Consider the following 27,022-nt stretch of genomic DNA (forward strand, 5'->3'; position numbering starts at 1 on the left):
ACCCCCTTAATCTGTGGGGGTTTTCCTTTTGCTACTTCTCATCCAGCTCTCTTATCTCACCCTCAGGGGTTCTCGAGCTCCAGGGCAGCTGCCTATCTCCCTCCCCAGGGCCACCCCTCCCCTGTCAGGCCACAGATACAATACACACAGACTTTTGAATGTAACAGGCGTCTGCTTACCTTTTATTATGGCCGGCCTCTGTAGCCCTTCTGAGAGAGTGGTCCTGGTTCTGGATGCAGGTCACGCTGTCCCTTTATCGAGCCCCACGTTGGGCGCCATTAAATATGTCGGAACTTAGAGCCCGTCTCCAAGCTGACATATCACAAGGGTGATTTATACTTATAACTGTAACTGTATTGTCAACTAATTTAACTAAATCCTTCTAATTATACTATAATCAAAAATTGTTGAAATAGTGAGAAAACTCCTCAGACCTGGATGAGAATGAGCAAAAACTTCTTTATTGTGGACAATCAGTCATCCATTCCATTGAGCTCAAAGAAAACGAATCACTAAGTCAAAAAGGCACAATTGAAAAACCCAAAAGGAGCATTCACTCGTCACCAAAAACTTCTCTCTTGTAAACCAAAAGTTAAAGTATCAAAAGAAATGAAGGAGCTGGAGCATCCAAAAATGGTTTCACCGTCCAAGCTACCCCACGAAAAGCACTCTGAACTTCCCTTCCAAATTTCCCTCAATATATACCCTGGCGCTGCTAAGCGCCTCCTATTTTGATCCCTCCTACTCTCAGACAGGTTCCCATTATGTTTCAAGTTGTTCTCTGGGGCTCCGCCTAATCATTTACATGCTTCTTCCAAATTCCCCTTATTTCCCAGAATCATCACCTGACCCTTGCTCATATACCCTTATATGGATTTTCCTCCTTTCTTGATTTCCTATTATTTTCAGCCTTTTTCTTCATTGTATTAAAAAAATATGCTCAAGAGAGCCTTACTTCCTTGTTGTTATCACATTTGTTGCTCAGCCTTCTATGACAGATACTTCGTGGACTTATCTTCTCCTCAGCTACAATGAGTAAGTTTGCCTCATTTCTGCTCTTTACTATCCTACTTGCTTATATGTTTCAATGATTATATGGTATTTAACTGACAAATTCTACTTGGTTATATTATGTTGCTTTGCTGCTGTTGCTATGACTGTGTATATTGCTGGAGCCCTTAATGATGGCTCTTTTCTTTATCTTATCAGGGCTACTCCTCTTTCCTCTTAGGTTCTCAGCCTCAGGGTCAGACAATTCGTCCTGGTCACACCATCTGGATTTCTCGGTCTACTCCCTACAGGAGGCCAGTTCCTGCTGAGGTCATGGCCAGTTATCATCTTTCTCAGGAGTTCTGCTTTTTCCTGGAACGCCTGTCCTCCCCTACACTCCCAGATCACCCTCTCCTGCCTTTTAACATCGTGCAGGCGCCTTTGACCCATTCTTCTTCTACTCAAACATCTCTGCCTCCTATCCTGGTGGATCAACGGACACAAACAGATGGTTGTCCTCATGCTGAACCCTGTTGCCCTAGGCTGACAACTCCTGCCTCTCCTCCACGTATCTCTTCTCCTCCCATCGCCTATATTCGTCCCCTGGCAGCTCCTACCTCTCTTCCTCGTGTCTCATCTCCTTATTTTGGTTACATTCCCTCTCTCTCTCCTAGTTTGGCTTCTTCTCCCTCTAACTCTGAGCCTGGCTCCCCAGGTTTTGTTCCTTCTTCCCCTTCTCCTAGGCCTGGATCCCCAGACTATACTTCCACTTCTCCCAGGCCTGATAGCTCTGGTTATTACTAAGTTTGTCCGCAATAAACCTCTCTTTCTCTTTTATACTTCTCCTGGGTCCTGTGTGGTTTATTTGCATTAATTAACTACTTATTCTTATTATGACATCTGAGCTTTATACCCATATACCCTATGATATCAATCATAATAAGTCCTTACATATGTTCCTTTGGGGCACTTCTTTACGCATTATAGAATTTTCACAACATCAGTGATGTACAATGATCTGGCAACAGTCGTAAGTGATTTTGATTGGCTAAGACTAAAGAAAGAATCAGCAGACAAACATCTGGCAACAAATGCCTGGGTCGGATTATACAATGATATCAATAGCTGGCGCTGGTCCTTAAACGACCTCCCACTGAAGAATATCACTTATACCTGCTGGAACCCTGGACAACCTGATAATCTCAGTGGAAAACAAGCATGTGGTGTCATAGGTAGTGGTAATGTATGGTGGGATGCAGCATGTACAGGACTAAAACCCTTTATTTGCTATAATGGTGAGTGAATATCATCATACTGATCTGTTTTGTGTCAGTTTGAAGGCCGGTTTTTCACATTTTGGTTGTATTTTGGTGTCATGTTTCCTGTACAGACAGATGACTGAGACATGACCTTCTTTTCTTTTTCCCACAGCTAATTTCAGTTGTGCTGCCCGGTTTATTGGCATCATGACACCTCTGTCCTGGCCTCAAGCTCAGGCTTACTGTAGAGAACATCACACAGATTTGGCCAGCGCTCTTAACAGTTCAGACCAAAACATATTAGTGCAGGTGAAGAACATCCAGGGTGATTCCTGGATTGGGCTCTACAGAGACACATGGAAGTGGTCAGATGGAACCATCGCTTCAAACATTTTATGGGCTTCTGGACAACCTGATAATTACAATGGCAATGATAACTGTGCAGTGGTTTATAACGGACTGTTGTATGATTTTCCCTGCAACGTTGTGTACTATTTTTTCTGTCATTCCAGTGAGTCTTGTGTTTTTCTTGGCTTTTGCTATTAATATACAGTTGATGACAAATAAAAGACTCAATTAATTATTTAATTTAATACACTTATTTTTATTAATTCAAAAACAAACAAACAAATAAATATTGTTGATTGTTGATTGTTGATGTGTATGATTACATGATAACATGATTGTCCCCTAATCTATCCTTAAAATCTCTATCTTCTGACATATGTACGCTAGGGTCTTTAGTCATGTTCCACTTCATTACCCTTTCTGCCTCTTTCATCTTAGGCCCTAAATCTTTGGATTCAAAACCTCGCCCGATCATCAGGGAGATGTGGGAGACTGCATCTCCAACTTGATACCATTCTTGAATCTGCTCAGGGAGTACAGCATATGTAGCTACTCCTTGCTGGCCAATTATCATACTGTCCATGTTGATATCATATTGTTTTCCATGGTCCTCTAGCTTCACAGCAATCTGGATGTATGTAAGTTAATCATGGAATTCCATTCCGAGTATTCTTCCCATATTTTTGATGTATCTTTGTCCTTGACTTCCATCCAATACACTTTGTCCAGTTCTGTCATTTCCTTTTCTTGGCTTACTACTATGTATTGTCGAGCTAACATTTCTGGGAGTGTTATCCACACTCCTGTTGGTCCACAATGTATTTTAACTCCTAATTTGCAGAGCACATCTCTTCCCAGAAGATTGGTTGGAGTGTCTGGCAAATATTCTTTTCCAATGCTTGTAAATGTTGCTCTCGTCAGGAATAGGGCCTGGAATCGGGAATAGGGCCTGTATTTCATTTCCAATTCCCACCATAATTGTTGGTTCTTGTGCAGGGTGCAATGAGGTGGTACACTGCACCAGCTCCCCCTCTGGCTTCTCTAGGCCTCTTCACATTCCTCCTGGAGCTGGGCCCAATGGGCCCCCTCCAGGTGGTGCTGGGGCTTGTCCTTGAAATCCTGGGCCCATCCATTGGCCTGCCCAATTTCCAGCTCCTTGTGGTGTTGCTGCGAGTGCATGCTGCATTCCTGACTGCCCTGCTCCTTGTTGAAACATTGGAGCAGGCATCTGTGCAGGCACCTGTTGTCTTCCTTGGCTTCCCATGACCCATCCTAGTGCTCCATACTGTAAGTAGGGACAGTCTGCTCCCTTGTCCTCCAGTTCTCCAGGCCGGTCTTTGTGGAGGTTGTCCTCCTTGTCCTCACAGCGCAATCTTTGTCATATCCATCTTCCCTGGAAAAGCATCACAAAAAAGCCTTTCGCTTCATGTAATTCCATTATGAAGTCAGAGTACGTGGCATTTCTCCCGTTCTCATGATCTGGGGATCTGGGTGTCTCATGCACAGATTTTCATCCGGTCTTTCATACTTAATCCGCTCCTTCATACTTTGCGTGAGCAGCTTTTCCGCATGCAGAGCATGTTGTATGATGAGGCTCAGCTTTCCAGTGTCCCACATGATGCATAGGGTTTTCACCTTGTCAGATATTTCTGGAATAAGTCCATTCATGAAACTGTTTCTCAAGTGTGCCTCATACGCTGTCACTTCCCCCTCACTCATATCCTACTGGGGGAATGAGGCCGCTGTGTGCCTTGTGTACTGTATGTCAGTGAGGCGATGGAGATATTGTGCAACTGTCTCGCTGTCCTCTTGTTCCTTGACCTCAGCCTGGTTCCCAGCCATGCTGTTGAGGAGCATACTGAAGATTCATGGGATAATTCGTTGGATATCCCATTGGATATTGCATCATAGCTGGGGGCAAAGGCTGCTGTTGTGCCATCATCACTTGTGGTACTCCTCCATTTTGAGGTGGCACAGCCTGAGCAGCGGTTGGAGCCACCATGACTGCCGCCTGTTTTGAGGCATACTCTTTATCTTCCTTCTTCTTTTCATGGCTTTCTTGTTTATTTCTTGCTAATTCTCCCAGCTGTGCCTTGTGCAATAGCACCACTAAATCTTCTGTAGCCTTCTTTGCCTCCCGTTTCCTTTTTCCTGTGTAGCTCTGTATGTTGTATTACATTAGCTTCGAACGTGGCCCATGGTATAGTGTTCAGGCCCACTACTGCTGATCCTGAACATCCACTGGGAGTGCCCGTTTTAACATGAGTTTGAACAGTGTCATGCTTGCCGGTGTCTCATCCCAGGGTGCTCCCATCTCCTCTCTCCAGGACTCCTGAAGTTTCAGTATAAATTGGGCAATTCCTTCTTCCTCGTCCAGTTTTATCTTTTCCACCTTTCCTGGGTCAGCTTTAGTTGGGTACATATCCCTTAGCACATTCCATAGGGTATTCCTGTATGGGCCGAAGGCTATTCCGTCTCCCCTTGGATCATCAGCCATTCTTTTCAACTCAGCATTATTGAGTATTTCCAGCACTTTGGCTTTTCCTACGGTTTTGGCATAGGATTGCCTTCAGATCGAGTATGGCCAAGAGTTTTCCGGTTGTTCCCCTTCAAATCTGGCAATCCATCTTTGTGCCCCCTCACACACATTTGGCAACCTTTGCATCAATCCAGTTATGTCCATGAATGTCCAAGGCACGTAGTGTGCCTGCCTCCCTTTGACTTTCTATCTTGGTCATCCGGGAGATGGGAGCTGGACACCTCGTGTCTTCTCTTCATGTCTTTTTCTCCTGTTGATAGCTGTCGTATTAACCCTTTGACTTGCACGCTTGTGATCTCCAGGTCTACTTCACGTGCTTTCGCTTCCTTCTCCCAACTGTATTGATGGATCCCGTTGTACTCGGATCTGTAATGTTCGTTATAAGATGAGGGTTTGAGCTGCTCCTCACATTCACCTGAGGGTGGGGCTGTAGCCTTCTCTTACTCCTGTTCTTTACTCTGTTCTCCCTTTAACCCCTTTAACCCTGTAAAGCCCACCGTTGCAGAATTACAACACCACCTTGTTTATTTGTCCAGTCACCTGGCCATGAACTCACCCTACCTACAATTTTTTTTGACGTATTTATTCCTTTTTCAGCATTCTTTGTGCTTTATTATTACAATTGCAGCTGGAGTAATTAAGTTCTCTTAGAAAATAACCAGAACAATCCCAGGTTTTTATTTAGCACAGTGGCTAGTTTAACAAAAAAAACAGAACTCTGAACACACTATTCCATCACATTTCAGTAGTGAGGACTTTATGAGATTCTTCACTGATAAAATCGAAAGTATCAGGAATAAAATAGGTGACGCTCAACATATGAGAGCAACCAGTGACACAATCTCACCTAAGGCTTTACACAGCTTTACAATTACAGGACAGGAAGAGTTAGATAAACTTATAACTGTCACACTGTGACACGGTGAAACAAAAGGCAAGAGAGGATCCAATTGCAGATAGAACTTTACTGGACAAAAACAAGAAACAAACAGATAGGCAGGCAAAACAGATCAGGACACTGAACAGGAACAGAGAACAACATGAACCAAACACCAACAACGAACAACACCAGGGAAGCGAACAGACAGAGTAAATGTAGTAAACAGGAACCAATCACAGAGCAGAGACAATCAGAGACAAAGACAAAACACCTGGGGAAGAGATGGAATGCAATTAGTGTTCACTAGACCCCTTCCCAACTAAACTACTGAAAGAAGTGTTACATAAAGCTAGTGAGCCTCTTCTTAATATCATTAACTCCTCGTTATATTTAGTTTACGTCCCGAAGACTTTTAAGTTGGCAGTTATTAGGCCACTCATCAAAAAACCTAACTTAGATCCTAATGAACTATCAAATTTCAGACCTATCTCACACCTTCCGTTTATGTCTAAAATACTTGAAAAGGTTGTGTCTGTTCAACTGAGCTCCTTCTTACAGGAGAGCAACATCTTTGAAGAGTTTCATTCCCCATCATAGCACAGAAACTGCACTTGTTAAAGTTACAAACGAATTGTTATTAGCTTCGGACCAAGACTGTATGTCACTATTAGTTCTACTTGACCTTAGTGCTGCATTTGACACTACAGACCACAACATTCTTCTAGATCGCTTACAAAATTACACAGGTATTCATGGTCAGGCTTTAAGTTGGTTTAGATCCAACCTGTCTGATCGATACCATTTTGTAGAATTAAATGTATTACCAGTTAATTATGGGGTCCCTCAAGGATCAGTTCTAGGACCTCTGCTTTTCTGTATATACATGCTTCCATTAGGGAACATTATTAGAAGACATGGGATTAGTTTCCATTGTTATGCTGATGACACAGTTATATATCTCATCAAAACCAGATGAAATAGCCACAGTGTCCAAATTAACTCATTGCCTTAGAGAGATAAAAGACTGGATGAGCTGCAACTTTCTATTGTTAAACTCCGATAAGACAGAAATACTACTCAAAGGTCCAAAAACCAGTGCACAGAAACTCTCACAATTTAGAGGGATGTACTGTTACTAGTAGCTCGACAGTGAAAGACCTCGGTGTTATATTAGACAGCAACTTGTCTTTTAACCTCTTCCCTGGCAAACCCCTATTTTCATGATTTTCGCCTAGATGACATACCCACCTAAAAAGTGGTACAGCTCTCATATACTTTGACACAGAGGTGAGCTTGGAAAGAAGAGAGTCTCTAGTTTCTGACACAAGTGTCAGGGTGATTCTAAGCCTTACTGACACAGAGTTACAGAGGCTAGAATGGAGGATTTTTATTTCCGTCTGAGTTGTTTACCTGATAAACTAATTACATACATTGCTGTATTTAATGATTTTAGGTAAACAACAACTGAAGGTCATAGCCACATGTCTTGGCTTTCACCAAAAAAAATGAAGTTAAAAGACTCAAAAATGGATTTTATATGAATATTTTTCTACGGACATGTCCGTCCGTTCAGGTTTTTCTTGTTTATTTGTTTACTGTATACCTTTGTATAAAAATACTGCATGCTTAGTTCAAAAGTCCTATAACAAAGAGAACCCCTCTGCCTAGAAGTCTGTTGTGAAAAAATGCCTGTAAACTGACACCCTGAGGCGTGAGAGTGTGAAAAGTTCGAGAATTGCGCAATAAAGTTGAAAAAAATTAATATGCGCATTCTCATTGCACAGCCCGAGATAATGTTGCATCTCGTTGGAATCGTCCCCTTATTGGCTAAAGAGCTATGATGCTCACGAAACATTAAATCGCTACTGGAGGGAGCAATTGTCAGTCAAAAGGAGGGTGTCCCACATAGCATGGAGAGACCTCATTGGCTTCTTAGCTGCCTATCTTGGCAGCACAGGCACTGGTTGTCTCATGAGAGGGCTTGTTTGATTCGATAGACCCTCGACTACAAATCTGACGCATTTTGAAAGTTTTGTAAGCCTCCAATGAGAAGTAGGAGTTGAACAAAGGACGGAAGTGAATCGCTGCTTACAGCTTCCGGTCAAAGACTTAATTCTTGTGAGGTGTGCAAAGCGTGTTGGATTAAAAGGCTTACATATTCCAGTTCCTTTGACTCTTGGGGATTTTTACAAGCATTTGTTTTGGAAAATACATTAACATTAGTGACAATGTGAAGAAAGGGAAATTTAAAGACCAGCGTTAAAGGTGAGTAAACAGATCGAACTAGCGCCACCTACTTTCGGTTAGCTATCAAATGGTTCAATTACTATGACTGCTTTAAATCATATTATGCTTTGTGTGTGTGCTTAACAAAATCCTGAGAGTCTAAGCTTTCAAACAGTATATAACTTAACTGTGTATTTAGAAGATTTAATGCTTAAAAGTTACAATGAAGTTACAATGAAGTTGATGCAGTCTCGCCTCCTAGCGGTGGTGGCTCATTCACGAGACGTTGACGGGTAACAGGTTAAAAATCATATCGCTCATACTACCAAAACAGCCTTCTTCCACCTTAGAAATGTTGCCAAGCTGAGAAACATCCTGTCTGTATCTGATGCTGAGAAGCTAGTTCATGCATTCATGACCTCTAGACTGGACTATTGTAATGCATTACTAGGTGGTTGTCCTGCATCTTTAATAAATAGGTTACAGTTAGTCCAAAATGCAGCGAGAGTTCTCACTGCCAGAGTTCTCACTAGGACAAGAAAGTATGACCATATAACCTCAATTTTATCATCTCTACACTGGCTACCTGTTAAGTTTAGAATTGATTACAAACTGCTGCTACTTATGTACAAGGCTCTTAATGATTTAGATCCCATGTATCTAACTAGTCTTCTAACACGTTACAATCCTTCACGCTCTCTGAGATCACAAAACTCAGGACTTCTGGTAGTTCCCAGAGTTTTCGGGGCTCAGACACACTTTCCCAGTTTAAATGCTCATCTCTTTAGTCAGGCGTACACATAACACATCCTATAGTATCATGCACTAGTACATCAGACCTGCACATTTTTTATGAACAGCAGATATGTTAATCCCTTTCCACTGCTTCTCTCCTTGTACCCATCCCGAGGCATCCAGACACTGTACCAGCTCCCAATGTCCTCTGTGGGACGAAGCCTTTGGACGTCCACTGAACCGAAGCCGACTCTAGGAATCCTGAGACATCTCCAGTTAGACTCTGTGATACTAAGGAGATCCGAAGTCCATGATCATTACACCAATACAACATTTAACTGACTGTATATTACAATCACACCCCCAGTTTCACCCAGATGAGGATGGGTTTCCCCTTGGGTCCGGTTCCTCTCAAGGTTTCTTCCTTTACCAAAAAGGAAATCATATTAAGGGAGTTTTTCCTTGCCACTGCTGCCTGAGTCACCTCAGACTTGCTCATTGGGGAATAAATACATACACATTGTGAACTATATATATCTAATAATAATCTAGAATTTTTATTCTGTCAATTCTTTTACCTTTATTATTTGTTATTTCCTTTATCATTAATTATGTTTACCTTCTGCTCTATGGTTATGTTCTGTAAAGCTGCTTTGAGACAATGTCTATTGTAAAAAGTGCTATACAAATAAACTTGAATTGAATTGAATTGAATTTAACACTACGGAATACATCGGGGCTAAAAAAACTTTCCCCAACAAAAACATTTTTTTATGAAGTCAAGAAGAATGGCCCAAGAATGGTTTTGATTTTATATGAATGTTTTTTCCCACTAGGCATTAGTATCTGCTCACAGAAAAGAGAAAAAAAAACTCAGGAAAGCTATTCTGTGTGTGTGTGGTGTGTTCTAGGATTGCGCGATACAGCTTGGGAATTAAGTCATAACAATCATAACTGTTTTCACAGTGCTCTAGCTGGCACAGCTGGCCCCTTGCCAGATGGCCCTTATCGCTTCTCGTTGAAATCGTCTCCTTATTGGCTAAAGATATATCAGGGTCTCACTACTTGCTACTGGCTCGCCCAACTGCCAAACAAACGGCGGGTGTTCCGGATATTGGCTTCTAAGCTGTCTATCTCTGCTCTACGTGGCACCTATTGGCTCATGTGAGGCTGGACTACAAATATGACACCGAATTTGTAGTTCATCAACTGGGAAGTGAGAGCCGGAAAAAAAATGGACGGGAGTAAACTCCGTTTACAGTCTTCGGTCAGAAAAATAACTATTGTAAGGCAAGCACACCAATTTGGATTAAAAGGCTTAGATACTTCTTGGACCCTTGGGGATTTATGAAAAAATATTGAAAGTTATGAAGTGAGGGAAGAGTTTACAAGTAAGTATACAAACTGAATTACCGCCACCTAATTCAGGTGAATCTTATTTTAACTCAGTGTGTCTCATACAGTTCTCTGTTATAAATGGATGTTCTTAGCCATTATAAATGGATGTTATGTTCTGCTTGTGCCACTTAGCACTTTTTCAACACTTCACAATGGCTTGTACTTTATCACACATCAAACTGAATCATCATTCAGTTTGACAATACACAAATACACATGTGCACATAAACAATTCATACACATTACACACAGTACACATATCATTTATGTGTATACTTATTGGCATACACTTATGAATATTATATACTTATGGCGTACACTTATGAATATGTGTACTTATCACGTATATTTATGACTGTGTACTTATCGCCGTATACTTATGATGATAACGTGCACGTATATAAACACTTATAAATACCATGCACTTTATCGTACACTCAATACTGAGTACTTTACCGTACACCACCATGCACTTTACCGTACACTATACACTTTACCGTACACTATCAACGCGTTTTCTCCACCTGCAAGTACAGTCCCAGCTGTAAGTTATATAGCACTCACCCACCGACACAGGAATTTTCTAAATTCTAAATTCACTCATGAGATTTTTCTTTCACACACACATACACACAGACACACCTCCCTAACTCTGTCCCTCGCTCTCTTTCTCTGTGTGTGTGTCTCTCACATACACACACAGTCACAAATCAAAACAACCTTATCTATTTTCCCCTTTGCTCCCTCTCATCCAGTTCTTTTATTTCACCCTTAGGAGTTCTTGACTTCAAGGGCAGCTGTCCGCCTCCCAGGGCCACCCCTCCCTTTTCAGGTCACAGATTCACTATACACAGACTTTTGAATATAACAGGCGTCTGCTTACCTTAATATTATGGCCGGCCTCTGTAACCCTTCAGAGAGAGTGGTCCTGGTCCCGGATGCAGGTCACGCTAGCCCCTTTGAAGTCCCATCTGGGGTGCCATTAAATATGTCGTAACTCAGAGCCGGTCTCCAAGTCGACACATCGCAGGGTGATCTCCACACTTAGACTTTTTGGTTACTAAAGACTGTTTTAGTTAGACTTAACTGTTAACTCTATAATTACTACAAAAATACTGAGAAAACTCCTCAGACCTGGATGAGAATGAGCAAACTTCTTTATTGTGGTCAATCAGCAAACAATCTTTTAAGAGAAATTGTCAAATTGAAAGTAACAAATGAAAACCCCCAAAAAGAGCATGTCATGCAAAAATCAATCAAGAAAAACAAGAACTCTCGCGACGTTCTTGCAAAAATAAAAAAAAACACACACAGACACCACACACACACATCACACACGCACACACACACACGCGCACACACACACAGACACAGACACACGCGTACGGGGCTGCCTCCTTCATCTGGCCAGAAGAATTTTGACACCCACACCTTCGCCCACGGACACGTGCACACGCCCGCACACGCACCCACACGCACCCACGCGCACAAACACATTTGCCCCGAGCCCCGAATATCTTCTCAATATATACCCTGGCACTCATAGGAGCCTCCTCTTCGGTTCCCAGTATTTCTTGGAGTCCCAGGTGCCATATCACCTTATTTACCGGAATCACCTCCTATATTTTCTAAACACACTGACCTAATTTCCCCTTATTTCCCATTACCTTTTCCTCATATGCCCATTTATGGATTTTCCTCCCCTTAGTTCTCAGGGCCTAGGTCTGTGAACCAATGTCTTTTTCAGTCTACATAACAAGTTATCGCTATAGTATGGGCCAAGATCTGAGAACCATGGTCTTCTTCATTTTCCATAACAATTAATGAGCTAAGGTCTGGGAACCATGGTCTTTTCCATTCTACATAACAAGTTTGCATTTGTTATTACAAATGTGCTCAGACTGACTAGGCCTGACAGCCCCGAATCTGGTTACTTTTACTAAGTTTATGATTACAATAAACATCTTTGGTCTAAAACATCGCATACATATGTCTTATGACAGCAATTGTAATATTTTGCAAGGCCTAATACTTTACTTTGGTTATAGTATTGTAAGGAATAATACTTTAATTATTTCTACTAAGATGTTTTACAACAGTGGTGTGCTTGGTCGGTTTTTTGCTCTTCTGCTTCACGGGAAGTCTCTCAAACTCATAAACCCGAGTATTCTGAACTCCCTGTCACGGCTGGAAGATTTGAACCTGTATCATCTACACTCTCTATCATGACTGGAAGGTCCGAACCTGAGCCTCATGCACTTTCTGTCATGAATGAATCGTCAGAGCCAAGTAAATGGTCAATACCAAGTGAATCACCAGAGTGAAGTGAATCTCTACAGTGACTAAGGTCACATGAGTCTTCGGCACTTTCTGTCATGGCTGAGAAGTTTACGTTCGAGTCCCCTGAGCTTTTTGTTTTGACCAAGTTAGCGGAACCTGAACTTTTTGAATCTGTTATCCTGGATCTTAAGCCTGTTTTTGAATTCACAGAATTTCCTGTGTCATGTAATTCAGCTAATATGGTTACGCCCAAGCTCGATAGACTCTCTTCCCTTGCCAAGATGGCTTTGCATGACTCTCATAACCTTACTGCACTGCCTGAAAAGGTTGATTCTGAACTCTCTGCCCTGTCCAAGATGCATGACAAAGAACTCTTTGCTTTGTCTAAAATGGCTGACACTTTTCCCTGTCAAAGATGGATAACTATGAACTCTCTGCCTGACCCAAAATGATATATTTGAACTACCCAGTCTATCTGCTCTGTCTGTCTTTAGTTTTGTCTCTCTGGCTTGGTCAGCCTCTCTCTCTTCTGTCCCTTTTTACAGGCCTAGAGCACCTCCAGCAGCACCATGGGTTGTGATCCCGACCAGTTCGCTGATTACATCTGCAGCTCTGTCCTGGTCTCCGGTTATTCTGTGGTCTTTGGTCCTAACTGTGATACCACCCTGGCCGCCAACTCCGCTTGGTCTCTGGCTTGACCTGTGGCACCACCCTGGCTTCCAGCTCTGCTCTGGTCTCTGTCTCCAACTGCATCACCACCCTGGCCGCTAACTCTGCTGTGGTCTCCGGTTTCGCCTAAAGCTTCGCCCTGGTCTCTGGGCGCCTTCGGCTCCGCCCTAGCTACCTGCTCCGACACCACACGGACTCAACCCATTGGGGGGGGGGGGGCTGTCATGAGTCTGTCTGTGTTTTGCCCTGTTTCTGTCTGCTGGTTTGCCCTGCTGTTTATTGATTGCCCCACCCACTTGTTTGTTGCTATGGACACTCATTGAACTCATTCTTTCCCTCTTGTGTGTTGTCATAGTTACTTATTGTCTCTGCTTTGTGATTGGTTCCTGTCTGTTATATCTACACTTTTGTTCACTTCCCTGGTGCTAGTCATTGTTTCTCGTTAGCTCTGTGTTCTGCCTAGTTTTGCCTGCCTGTCTGTTTACCTGTTTCTTGTTTTTCATAAATGTTTTTGATACTCTCTGTGCAACTGAAATGTGTGCAATAAATGAGGTGTTTAAACATCGCTTCCTCTTTAAAAAAAAGGGAGGAGACCGAAAGAAACTCTGGGTTTACCGAAGAAAACTTGCTCCCGACGAGGTTAGGTTCACAGAGTAAGTTACCATGGTAACTGACTCTAAGTATTAGTTACCTCTCTTTCAGAAACGGGCTTAACTTAACCTGCTTTCTCGGGTTTAACATACCTCTCTTTCTGAAACAGAAAACTACACCAGGTTACATATGTAACCCGGTTCCCTGAGAAGGGAACGAAACGCTGTGTCAGTGCTGACGCTATGGGAATGCTTCTTTGAGGAAGTTGTGTCTGAAGCTCTGTGTGCACACACGCCATTTAATGGCTCAGAAAGGACACGTGACGGAGTAATTACTCGCCAGCAAGTCCATATAAGGGCATCTACATCACGCTGCTCCAGCTCTAGCGTGAACGGATGCCTGGGGCGTGGCCAGCAACGCAGCGTCTTGTTCCCTTCTCAGGGAACCGGGTTACATACGTAACCTGGTGTAGTTCCCTTTCGAGGGAACTCGACGCTGCGTCAGTGCTGACGCTAAGGGAATGCCAATACCCACGCCGCCACGCACCGGTCGATGACTGCGCCAGAGGCCGTGAAAGAGCAGACTGGGAACAGCACATCATAGGCCCTGCAGTACCCGGGACCCTGGAGTGGGGTCCAAGTCCAAGTCATAGAATCTGATAAAGGTGTGCGGAGAGGACCATCCTGCCGCAGCACAAATATCTTCAATGGGGACACCCCTGTCCAAGGCACTGGATGAGGCGATACCCCTAGTGGAGTGGGCCCTGATGCCAAGAGGTGAGGCATGACCGTGCACCTCATAGGCCTGAGTAATGGCCTCCACCACCCAGTGCGCCAGACGTAAGTCCTCAGTTACCGGGCAAAGCAAGTGCAGCCTCTCCTGATCCGCCGACTCATAGGGCGGGGGACAGTAGGCCTGCAGGATGATAGGACATCCCGCCATCCTGGGCACCTTAGGGACATATCCTGGCCTGGGGTGCAGGATAGCCTTGGACATGCCGGGGGAAAACTCTAGGCAGGCGATCGACAAAGCCTGCAAATCCCCGACTCTCCTGAGAGAGGCCAAGACAAGAAGCAGAGCCGACTTCAAAGTCAGAAACTTCTCAGAGGCTGACTCCAAGGGCTCAAAGGGGGCTTCCAGCAGCCCCTCCAGGACAACAGAGAGGTCCCAGGAAGGAAGGCGTGGCCTAGAGGAAGGCCTCAGCTGCCTGACGCCACGCAGAAAGCGAGCGACCAAAGATTGCCTACCCAAGGAGGCCCCAAGGACAGTTTCGTGGTTCGCGGCAACTGCAGCCACATACACCTTTAGAGAAGACGGGGACAGGCCCCGAGAAAAGCAAGACTGCAGGAACTCCAGCACTGTACCAAGCGGGCAGTGAACTGGATCCTGAGAGTGCTCATCACACCAGAGGCGAAAAAGCCTCCACTTCAGAGCATACAGTTTCCTAGTGGAGGGAGCCCTAGCATTTAGCAGAGTCTCTGTCACCTCAGTTGAGAGGCCTGCATCTAGGAGCTGGTCCCCCTCAGGGGCCAGACCTAAAGCTTCCACATCTCGGGGCGGGGGTGAAGAATTGCCCCCTGCGCCTGAGAGAGGAGATCCCTTCTGACGGGAACCTCCCATGGAGTGCCGTTCAGGAGGGAGACTAGGTCCGTGAACCAAACCCGAGAGGGCCAACTGGGGGCAACTAGGAGAAGGTTGACCCGGTCGTGGCGCACTCTGGCTAGGACTTGCGAGAGCAGAGCTACCGGGGGAAAGATATACAGACGGAGCCTCGGCCACGTCCATACCAGGGCATCCAGGCCCAACGGGGCCGGGTGAGAGAGGGAGAACCACAGCGGACAGTGGGTCGACTCCTCTGAGGCGAACAAATCAACTTCCGCCCGGCCGAACATCTGCTAGATTCGCTCCACCACATGAGGGTGAAGACGCCACTCCCCGGGCCTCAGCACCTGCCTCGACAGGAAGTCTGCCTCCCGATTTATACGCCCTGGGATTAAAAACCGCTCTTAGCGAAAGAAATCTGGTCTCTGCCCAGAGCAGAATCTGCCACGCCAACCTGAACAGGGGGCGTGAGCGCAGACCACCCTGATGGTTGAAATAGGACACCACCGCGGTGCTGTCTGTTCGCACTAGGACATGACAGCTCTCGAGGTGCGGGAGAAAGTGTTGCAACGCTAGAAACACAGCCCTCATCTCCAGGCAATTTATGTGCCATGAGAGACAGGGGCTCTCCCATAGACCTTGGGCCGGGCGGCCATCTAAGGCTGCGCCCCAGCCCGAGAGCGAGGCGTCCGTCGAAAGAGTCCTGCGACGGTGACACGCCCCTAGAATGGGACCCAAGGCCAAGAACCAAGGTCTTTTCCACATAAGGAGGGTATGAAGCCTACGGCGCGTAACCCGTATAAACGCTGAGGGGATGCCTGCGAGGATGAAAGCCCGCCCCCTTGAGCCAGAGCTGGAATGGCCTCATGTGAAGCAGACCCAAAGGAATAACGTTGGCTGCTGCTGACATGAAGTCAAGCACCCTCTGTGCCTCGGCAACAGAGAGGCTGCGGCCTAGCCGAATAGCTTTTACCGCTGACAAGATGGAGGCCACCCGAGTGGGAGACAGATGTGCCCGCATCGTGGTGGAGTCCCAAACCACCCCCAGAAAGGTGGTTCTCTAAAAAGGAGAAAGCACAGACTTTCCTGGGTTCAGCCTGAGTCCTAAGGACCTCATGTAGACCTCTCGATGCCTGGCTGCCATAGCCAGGGCAGCATCCATGCACTTCGTGAACGTGCGTGGTGAAAGGGCTAGGCCAAAAGGAAGGATACGATACTGGTACGTTTCGCCCCCGAAAGCGAACCTGAGGAACTTCCTGTGCTCCGGCAGAATGCTTGGAATGTGGAAATAAGCATCCCAGTCCTCGTATCTGATCTGGGACACGATCATCTTGAGCGTGAGCATCTTGAACTTGTAAGTCTTCAGAGTACAGTTCAGAGCCCGCAGGTCAAGAATCGGACGCAGCCCCCCGTCCTTCTTGGGAACAACAAAATATCGGCTGTAAAAGCCGGAGTCCCACTCTGGGAGGGGAACATGCTCTATGGCCCCTTTCTCCAGAAGTGAGAGGAGTTCCTCCCGAAGGAACACCGCCTGGTGCCCGCCCACATTTGTGGGCAACACACCCTGAAAACAAGGAGGACAGGAGGAAAACTGGATCCTGTACCCGCTTTCTACAGTATTCAGGTCCCACTGAGACACCGCTGGCAGAAGTTTCCACGCTGCCAGGCTGCCTGACAGTGGTGTCAAACTTGTGCAGAAAGGGGAGCCGACACAGGCCCCACTGCCCCCCGAAACGACAAAGGCGGTGGGGCTGGCGGTGGGGCTGGCAGTAGGGGAAGCGTCTCTGAATAGGGCGCGCCCAGGAGCCCCTGCCCTCAGGCATCAGGATTCCTTCGTGGCCCGCTTGGCTGAGAGGACAGACCTAAGGTCCTCTCTCACCGGACGGGTCCGGGCCCGGGCATGTGAACCGGCCTCCCTAGTTTTAGACGGGGGGGCACGGGCCGCCACACTAGCTCTTCTCATTGCCCTGAGTGAGCTAGAAGGGGGGGGTGGCTAGATGATGGCCCAGGCTGCTCCCCGCGGCGAGGGAGAAACTCCTTGAACGCCGCTGACTAGCAGATCAGCCTGATAGGCCTGCAAGACCGCCATGGTGTGCAGCGCTGCACCCGCTTGACCCGCTGCCTCATAGGCCTTACCCACAATGGCCGAAGTGGTCCTACATGGCTTGGATGGAAGGGCAGGTTTTCTCCATGTGGGCCTTGCAGGGGAGAGATAACTGGCCAGCGTCTCTTCAACCCTCGGCATCGTTCTATACCCATGGTCTTCAAGCCCCATAATGGCTGAATAGTTTGACATGGCTGGAGAAAATACACACGCCGAAAAGAGATTTTTCCAAGACCTCGATACCTCAGTATGGAGGTCTGGAAGAAATGGCAGCTTAGAATCGTCGTCCAGCTTAGAATAGGCGACACCAACTACCTCCTCAGGCCAATCTAAATTCAGCTTCTCAACAGCTCGAGTTATTACCTCGAGGAGCTCCTCAAATGCGACTGATTTCGTCGGCCGTTCTGAGGTGGAAAGCCCCTCCCCTTCGACATCGAGCTCCTCAGAGCCGGACGTGGAAAGCAGCATGCTCTCTTCCGCGTTGGAAGAAATCGCAGAGCGAGCTCCCAAACGCAAAACCGAGTGTTCGGAGTCAGGGGAGAGGGCAAGAGAAAGGGGAACACCAGTCTCTTGCACCGCCTCCGCTAACTCAACTTGGGAACCCCAGGATTGAAGCCGCCGTGCTGCCTCGGCAGACGCAGGACCTGAACCACGAACCGCAGCCGAAGCTGAAAATACAACCAGGCGGGATCGGAGCGTGCGGAGAGGGAATCCCTCACAATGCACGCGGCCAGCTCCCTCGAGAGCCAACCGGGCATGCTCCTCTCCCAAACACACCACACAAAGAGAATGCGTGTCGCCCGCCGTGATAAAGCGGGGGCATGGATGCACGCATCTCTTAAAGTGCTTAGACTGTAACATTTTGCCTAGTCTTTCCCTATTTTTTTTTCTTTCCCTGCACTTGACAGACAGACAAATGACACACATACACAGAGCGCTTCCTGGAGACAAAGAAAGCTGGAGCAGCATGACGTAGATGCCCTTATATGGACTTGCTGGCGAGTAATTACTCCATCACGTGTCCTTTTCGAGCCATTAAATGACGTGTGTGCACACAGAGCTTCAGACACAACTTCCTCAAAGAAGCATTCCCATAGTGTCAGCACTGACACAGCGTTGAGTTCCCTCGAAAGGGAACCCAGTTTCCCTCATTTCAGAGTTTTCACAACCTCCTTTCTGAAACAGGCCTCAGGTCTATGGAACATGAGCACAGACTAAACAAACATATATGTGGTGTATATATGGTGTTCAGTGTTGTCCACTTTAAAACAATAAACACTAGACCAAGTCCAAGTGCTTTACAGATTAAATACTAGTGCTTCAGTGTCCAGAGACATGGTTCAGCTGTTTGTGATGATGTGACTTGGTGTGTGGTGTGAATGTGTGCAGTGGTTGATGGGTGCTGTAATCCTTCACTGTTTTTGGCCCTAACCTGACACCTGATGATGATGTAAACTTGATTAGATAATCATTTACAAAGGTGCACAAATAAATCACTTGGTATTTGATACTTACATATTTTTAGTTAAAATTGAGATTTTATTTCCATCAGCTAGCTGTCCATCATGAAGCTGAATCTGTTTCTTCTTCTGCTTCTCACTGGTGTGATTATTTTTATAAACCACTAATGGCATAATTTATGAAATTATTATCAGGTTTTGAAATGATCGTTTTCACTCAACAGCCATTTTGGCTACTAAATGTTTAAGTTACTGGCCATAACTTCTACTAACCTTAGAAAAACCCCTCATCCTTCCATCTCCTCTTCTTCTTTTATCCTCATCCTTTTATGTGGGCAAATCAGTACAAGTACAAAGAATATCAAACAAAATAACAAGACAAACTTGTGGACTAAAAGATGTACAATATGGTCTGCTAAAATTGTCAGATGTTGCAAAATAAGTATTTTCTGTTAACCAAATGTTTTAACCCCATGTAAGTATCACCTCATTATTTTGTATTTAATAATACAAAGTGTGTATTAAATATTTCATGATGACTCATGAGTTCAGTATTCAGAGGTCAGCACAGATTTGACTTATATGAACTTCCCCAAGAAATGAATAAGCATGAACATAATTTATGTAAAGTAAGCCGACAAATTGACTAGTGATTTGACAGCATGCTACAGATGATTTTTACCTGGTATTAATTTTAAACCCTGATAATAATTAATATTACTTAAATTAATATTACATGTTTAAATATTATATATTTAAATGTTATTATAATTTTACGTGTGTGAAGTTTCCAAAAACAATTTTAAACTATTTAATGAGAATTAAACAAGTGAATATAAACATCTATCAAAGAGTTAAGAATATGCCTGTCATTATTTTATAAGTTAATAAATATTGTACATTTAAATAATTTAGTTTTTTTTATTATATTTATTTGTTTTATGAATATTCAAATATTCAGCTGTTATAGTTTACTTTGTGTTTAAAAAATAAAATGTCACCAACAGGACTGGTCCCAGTTGCTGTTCTGTGAACCATCCTTTCATCCATTCAAATTTTGGGATGTATTTTGGTGTCATGTTTCCTGTACAGACAGATGACTGAGACATGACCTTCTTTTCTTTTCCCCACAGCTAGTTTCAGTGGTGCTGCTGTGTTTATTGGCATCACTACACCTCTGACCTGGTCTCAAGCTCAGGCTTACTGTAGAGAACATCACACAGATTTGGCCAGCGCTCTTAACAGTTCAGACCAAAACATGTTATGGCAGGTGAGGAACATCCAGGGTGATTCCTGGATTGGGATCTACAGAGACACATGGAAGTGGTCAGATGGAACCATTGCTTCAAACCTACTATGGGCTTCTGAATATCCTGATAATTATTATGGCAATGAGAAATGTGAGGTGGTTCATAACGGACTGTTCCATGATACACCCTGCACCAACGTGTATTCTTTTTTCTGTCATTCCAGTGAGTCTTGTGTTTTTCTTGGGTTTTGATATTAATATACAGTTGATGGCAACTAAAATACTCAAAGAATGATGTAACTTAATTAACTTATTTTAATTAATTAATCAATGTGGTTGATTGATTGGTTGATTGCTTAAATAATTAAATGTAAAATATATTATTTATTTAATTCAGGAGTAACTTGGCAGTACAAGCAGAAGAATGTGGAGGACGTTCAGATTAGACTTTTAGGAAAGGAAATAAAAGTGTGAGTGTGTGTGTGTGTATTCCACAGTTTCCACTATGAGGAATCAGACAGTGAGACTGCAGGTGAAGTCTGATGGCAGTGTGTTTGATTCTGCTGTTCAGTCATCCATTTTAGCGCAGGTGAGTCTCAGGAGACGTCTCTGAAATTTCAAGAAAGTTTGTGTTTTAACATCAATTTTATCACTTCTCATCTGTTCAAATTTCTGTCATTTTCACTTTTTATTAATTCCTCCTTTCTGGGTGACACAAATTTCTTTTCTTTTTTTTGGTTTTAATGATTAAATCCTGATCCTTATCTTCAGATGAAGAAGAAACTGAAAGAACATGGCATGTTGGAGAACACCACAGTGACCTGGAGGGTGCAGCCAGATGGAAACATATTCAAGAAGAAAAAAGATGACCTGTAACATCTAAATGTTCACCTTCAAGTCTAGCAAATTGTAAACAGACTGAAATGTATTTAACCTTCAATATTTAAGCTTTAATCGGTAGGGGGTGGTAGAGGACAATATTAACTAGAAGTAGAAGAACAAACACTTTATCTTAAATTTAACATTAGTTTTAATGTTTTGTCAAATAATTATTATTTAATATGTTCAGCTTTTGCTGCAAGCTGCCACTGGACACAGTGATAAGGAGAAAGTCAAAGAGGGTCTGTTCATATACTGGGTTTAATACATCAGTGTGTCGTAGTAAAGAATAAATCCTATATAGAAAAGAGAGAATGTAACAGAACCTGTAAATACACTGTGTGTACTTAGAACAGTCAGATATAATGACCTTGACACTATTACTGTCCTTTTATTCTTCTCTCTATTTAGATATATTTACTTATTTTGTTGATTTTATTGTAATATCTGTACTTATGGGCTTTAGGGTTATACATTAATATTGTAAATAAACAATTTAAAAATAAAACTTTTGTTTTTGCATCAATCATAGATTAACTTTTATTATGGTCTGATTTTAATAATTCCATGAGGTTTATATTCATTCTAAAAAACCCATCATCATCATCATCATCATTATTATAAATCATCACTGCACTGCAAAACTGTCCTCATGTCATCAGCAAACAGAGGAAAGGTTCTGCAATAATTACACTGACCACAAGTTGGCAGTAAAAGAATCATTAACACAAACAGACATGCTGAAGGAGGAACTTCAGATCCAAACATTATAGATCATGAAGATCCTCCTACTTGTTCATCTGTTTGGGAAGCTGGTGTTAAGGTGTGTGTTTGTGTGTGTGTGTGTGTGTGTGTGTGTGTGTGTGTGTGTGTGTGTGTGTGTGTGTGTGTGTGTATGTGGTTTTATGTAAAACTGCTTTTCCTATGAAAACAGAGCTCTTTGTTGTTATATTTGGAGACTGCAGCATGAAATCTGGTTTTGAACATTAATCAAACACTGAAGGTAGAACTTATTTTTTTACTTGTATTTAGAGATCTCTGATTTACACTGCCACTAATTCTGAGCTGATATCACAGGAAACAGTACCATACGAGCCAGACAGAGACGGTGACTGAACAGCAAATCTCTTTACTGAGACAGACTGTGAGCACTGATACAAAATAAAGTTGTAGTATTTGGTGTTGTCTATAAGAACCAAAAACAGTTGATTAGTTTATAATGGAAAAGATTTATGAAATTACAGAAAAAAAAAACTGTTGACTGTCAGAGAGTGTCTGTGTTCAGGACATGTTCATTAGAACAGAACAGATAGAATTTCTAGGACAAAGGAAAGAATACGATGATCATAAGAAGAGTTCATAAACAAATGACATCACAAGGTCAGAGTAGAGTGTGACAACAAATATTAAAAATATATAAATGCCCTCATTGGTCCCAGCAGGACCAGGACACGCTCTAAAGGATCATCAAAGATGGTTTGCTCACTGGTGCGTCTCACAACCTCGACCTCATATGACAGCCGCCTTGGTGGTCAGACCCAGTAATCAGCAGAACTTACCTCATCATGTTGATTAGAACAGCTACATAAGTGTTATTAACTAGGGCATCTACAGATTTACACATAACACCTAAATAAAAATGGGTTATGTTCCACGACAGGTTCTCCATCATCCTTCATGATGAATTGCCAAGATAGAGTGTCTGGTAGAGCCAGGATGGGAGCTGTTGTGAAGAGGTCCTTGAGTCTGGTGAAAGCTTGCTCAGCTCCAGGATTCCAGCTGAAGGCTTGAAGTGTGGAGCTTAGCCAATGTAGGGGGGCAGCAGCAGTGCTTAAGCCCCTGATAAACTTATAAATGTTCGATAAAAGTTTGAAAACCTCATGAAGCGCTAGAGCTTCTTTCTGTTATCTGTGATTGGATAGTCCCTAACTGCCTTAACCTGGTTGGAGTCCATCTGTATGCTACAGGGAAAGAGAATGAAGCCCAAAAATGTGTTACTGGTGGTGTGGAATTCACATTTCTCAGCTTTCACATACAGATGATTCTCAAGGAGGCGTTGGAGCACGACTCGAACATGGTCTCTGTGTTCCTCCAAGGAGCGGGAAAAGATCAGAATATCATCCAAATAAACAAAGACAAACTTGTTCAGAAGGTCTCACAGGACATCATTGACCAAAACCTTGAAGACTGCTGGTGCATTGGTCAGGCCATTCAGCATGATCAGATATTCATAGTGACCTGAAGGGGTATTGAAAATCATCTTCCACTTGTCTCTCTCCCAAATATGGATAAGATGGTAGGCATTATGTAAGTTCAATTTTGAGAAAATGGTAGCTCCCTAGAGGAGTTCAAAGGCAGAGGTCAAGAGAGGCAGAGGGTACCGGTTCTTAATGGTAATGGGGTTAAACCCTTGGTAATCAGTAAAAGGGCGGAGCGAACCATCCTTTTTCCCCACAAAGAAAAACCCTGCCCCCTCTGGAGATGATGAGGGTCGAATGATTCCAGCCTTGAGAGAAACCTGGATATACTGTGCCATGACCTCTCTCTCAGGTCCGGTCAAGTGGTAAAGATGGCCATGGGGGGGGGTAGTTCCAGGCAGGAGGTTATCGTAGGGCTGATGAGGAGGGAGGATGGAGGCTCTGGTCTTGCTGAAGACAACTCCCAGGTCATAGTAGGCCAGGGGCACAGAACTGAGGTCTGGTGGAGGTTCCTCAGCAACTGTATGCTGAGTTTGGGGTTTCGAGTCGAGGCAGTGAATGTGGCAGTGTGTTCCCCAGTCCAAGATGAGGACTGTGTTTCTGAATCCAGGGGAACCCCAGCATAATGGGCGCCTGCGGCGATGGAATTATCAGGAATGTTATCCACTCATGGTGATGTTCGGCAACTGTCAGGCGTACAGGTTGGGTTTGACGTGAGACCTTATGTAAGATGTGGCCATCCAGTGCCTGGACTTGGAGAAAAAACGGCAAGGGCTCAGTCTCGATGCCCAGCTGGTTGGTCAATTCCTCATCCAGAAACTCTGAATTCACTCCAGAGTCAATGAAGGCTGCTAGGAAATGGTCTTGATGGTTAACAGAAATGCAAATCTTGAGAAGTGGTTTGGAGGGAGCTGGAGATTGTGGGCTCACCGCTGGCCCTTCCTTCAATGGCGAGCCCTGCCTTTTGCTGGACATGAAGCAGCCATGTGACCAGCCTCCCCGCAGTAAAGGCAAAGTCTTTACTGTCTCTCCTTTTCTGTGGGCGAAAGGTGTCGCCGGCAAATTTTCATGGTCTGAACGGGACCGAAACCTTGCAGAGACTGCCCCTTGTAATGAAGAACTTGATGGGGAGCATGGAGTGGGAGGATGGATGCTAGGATACCATGAGGAGCATGAAACCCTTTTCGATCAATTTTGGATCAATGTAAAGGGACACTTGGACAGTCATCCAGTTAAGAAAGTTTTGAAGATTGCTGGGAATATGAATATAAAAAACTACCAAGCTTTAAATCTACTGCAAATGAGGATTCACAGAATATGGTAATTAGTGTGATATATATGTTCTATATATATATATATATATATATATATATATATATATATATATATATATAGATATATATATATATATATGATAGATATATTCTGTTCTATGTTTATGTTCTGTAAAGCTGCTTTGAGATGAAGCCCATTGTAAAAAGCGCTATACAAATAAACTTGAATTGAATTGATATCAGTATTGCTCCTTCCATGGCAACTTCAGCAATTCCTCCCTATGCCAGTAGTTGACATTCAGTTATATAAAGAAAAACATAAAGAAAGAAATATGTTAACAAATATAGCAGTGCAACAATACATTGAACAATCATATTATAGCATATTACAAATATACACGGATGGTTCTAAAGATCCTGAATCTGGAAGAACAGCATCAGCAGTTTATATTCCCCAATTTAAAGTCAAAATATTCAAACAAATTTCAGATGATGTATCTGTTTTTACTGCAGTGATAATAGCAATATTTCTAGCACTCCAGTGGATAGAAGAAGTATCGCCAAAAAGAACAGTAATCTGTACAGACTCCTTTTCAGTTTTAAATAGCTTATTAGGTGGAATATCAACAGCGAGACAAGATATGATAATTGAAGTGATGCAGAGTCTATTTAGAATAAGACAATCTGGAATTATGGTAAATTTCCTATGGATACCATCACATACTGTATAGCTTTTGTTCTGTCTGGAGGCCAACTGAAATGCAATGCCCAATGCTTTGAACAGTGTTTGACTGCGTGTGTGTAGCCTCATTTCAGTAAATCATATTCTGCCCTCTGCTAGGCAAAGGCATATCAAAAGTGTGACCTATTGCCCCATTAAATGTGGCCGAGTCAAATTTACTCGGGAGGACTTGAGGAGGAAAGTATTTATTTTATGAACACATAGTTCAACGAAAATAGACGAAATTAATTTACTTTGCACAGTTCATAATTCGGAACAATCCTCGTAAATTTCAGGCAAATATGTGGAAGGAAACCCAAGTTATGACTCATTAAACTTTCCAGATGAGTCAAATAGACCCCAGGTCTGTATATAAATATCATATGTACTATGGCAATGACAAACCTTAGCACACAACTTTTTAATAAATAAAACAGACTATTTTGTATAGAGGCATTTCTGAAGGGTTCTATGTCACACACAGAGGTTTGGCCTGCCTTGGATCTGAGCTACGCTGAGTGAACAAATGCAAATGAGCCAGGCCTCACAGGTGATGGGGGTGTTTGCACAACAAAAGCAGGAGAACAATGGAGCTGTAGGGGTGCTAGTAGGTGTGAGGTCCAGGGAATTTACTCAAATTTAACTCAGGGTTAGTAAATCTAGTGGCCCCTTGGAATTTGTGTATTGGCTCACAGTGGCTGCAAGACGTGTCTCTGTGTCACCTGAGATGAAATACAAGTAGAAATAATTAAAGAGTATAAAAATAAAGAGTGAATGGTAGCTGACTTAATTCTAACAATAGAAATGTAAAAAGGAGGTTAATTTGTCATTTGCAGTTCTTTATACGAAAAATTCCAGTGTTTACTCTGTGACAGTAAACAAGGTCTTTGCTCTAAAATTGTATTGAAAAGAACTTTTTATTTTACATAAAAATAATATCTCTCTCTCTCTCTCTCTCTCTCTCTCTCTCTCTCTCTCTCTCTCTGCTTCAATTTGTTTACATTTAATTTAGAGACGTTTCACTGGTTAATGCAGCTGTTACACATCACTGCGCCATAGGGGTGTGAATAAGGCAGCTACTCATTAACTATGTCAGAGTCGGGGAACATGACCATTGCAGCACTCCTGCTGGATGTCTGCCAGAATCATGCAGTGATTATGCAGTAGTCAAACAGCAATTCTAAGCTGCTGCATCTGTAAATGTTATGTTTCTGTGAATTCTAACAGTAAGAACATCAAATCATACCTGTAATATAAAAATCTGAAGGCTTTTTGATGTTTTGATGTCACAAAAAGAGTCTCTTGTTACACATTTGTGGAAAATTGTTCAAATTAAACACTAGATTAAATTCAAATATAAGTTATAAACTGTATATAGTCAGAGAGGCAAAGCTGGGATTTGGAGTCATTACCTCTGTTGCTCAGCTACTGTAGCCTCCTGAAATTTTGGCATGAAGCAAGATTCACTATCAGCCCTATCGAAACCACTAACCTTACTATTAAAAAGACACTTAGATTTGAAACACAACAAAATAATATTCTGCATTTGTGTCTCCTGTCCTATATTTCATAACCCTTGCCATGGTGCAGAGAAGAGATGATGATACCGGCCCAACATCA

General features: G+C 43.4%; 1 long non-coding RNA gene across 1 annotated transcript; it reads right to left on the bottom strand.

The window, feature by feature from the left end:
• Positions 1–39: 39 nt before the first annotated feature.
• LOC125145155 lies at positions 40–17,706 on the bottom strand. The gene is made up of 3 exons (XR_007143479.1): positions 17,571–17,706; positions 1,370–1,371; positions 40–50 (listed from the first exon to the last, which is right to left on the bottom strand). It is a non-coding gene; the product is annotated as an uncharacterized LOC125145155 (long non-coding RNA).
• Positions 17,707–27,022: the final 9,316 nt, after the last annotated feature.

This window comes from Tachysurus fulvidraco, chromosome 7 (assembly GCF_022655615.1).
Source record: "Tachysurus fulvidraco isolate hzauxx_2018 chromosome 7, HZAU_PFXX_2.0, whole genome shotgun sequence".
Taxonomy (NCBI): Eukaryota; Metazoa; Chordata; class Actinopteri; order Siluriformes; family Bagridae; genus Tachysurus; species Tachysurus fulvidraco.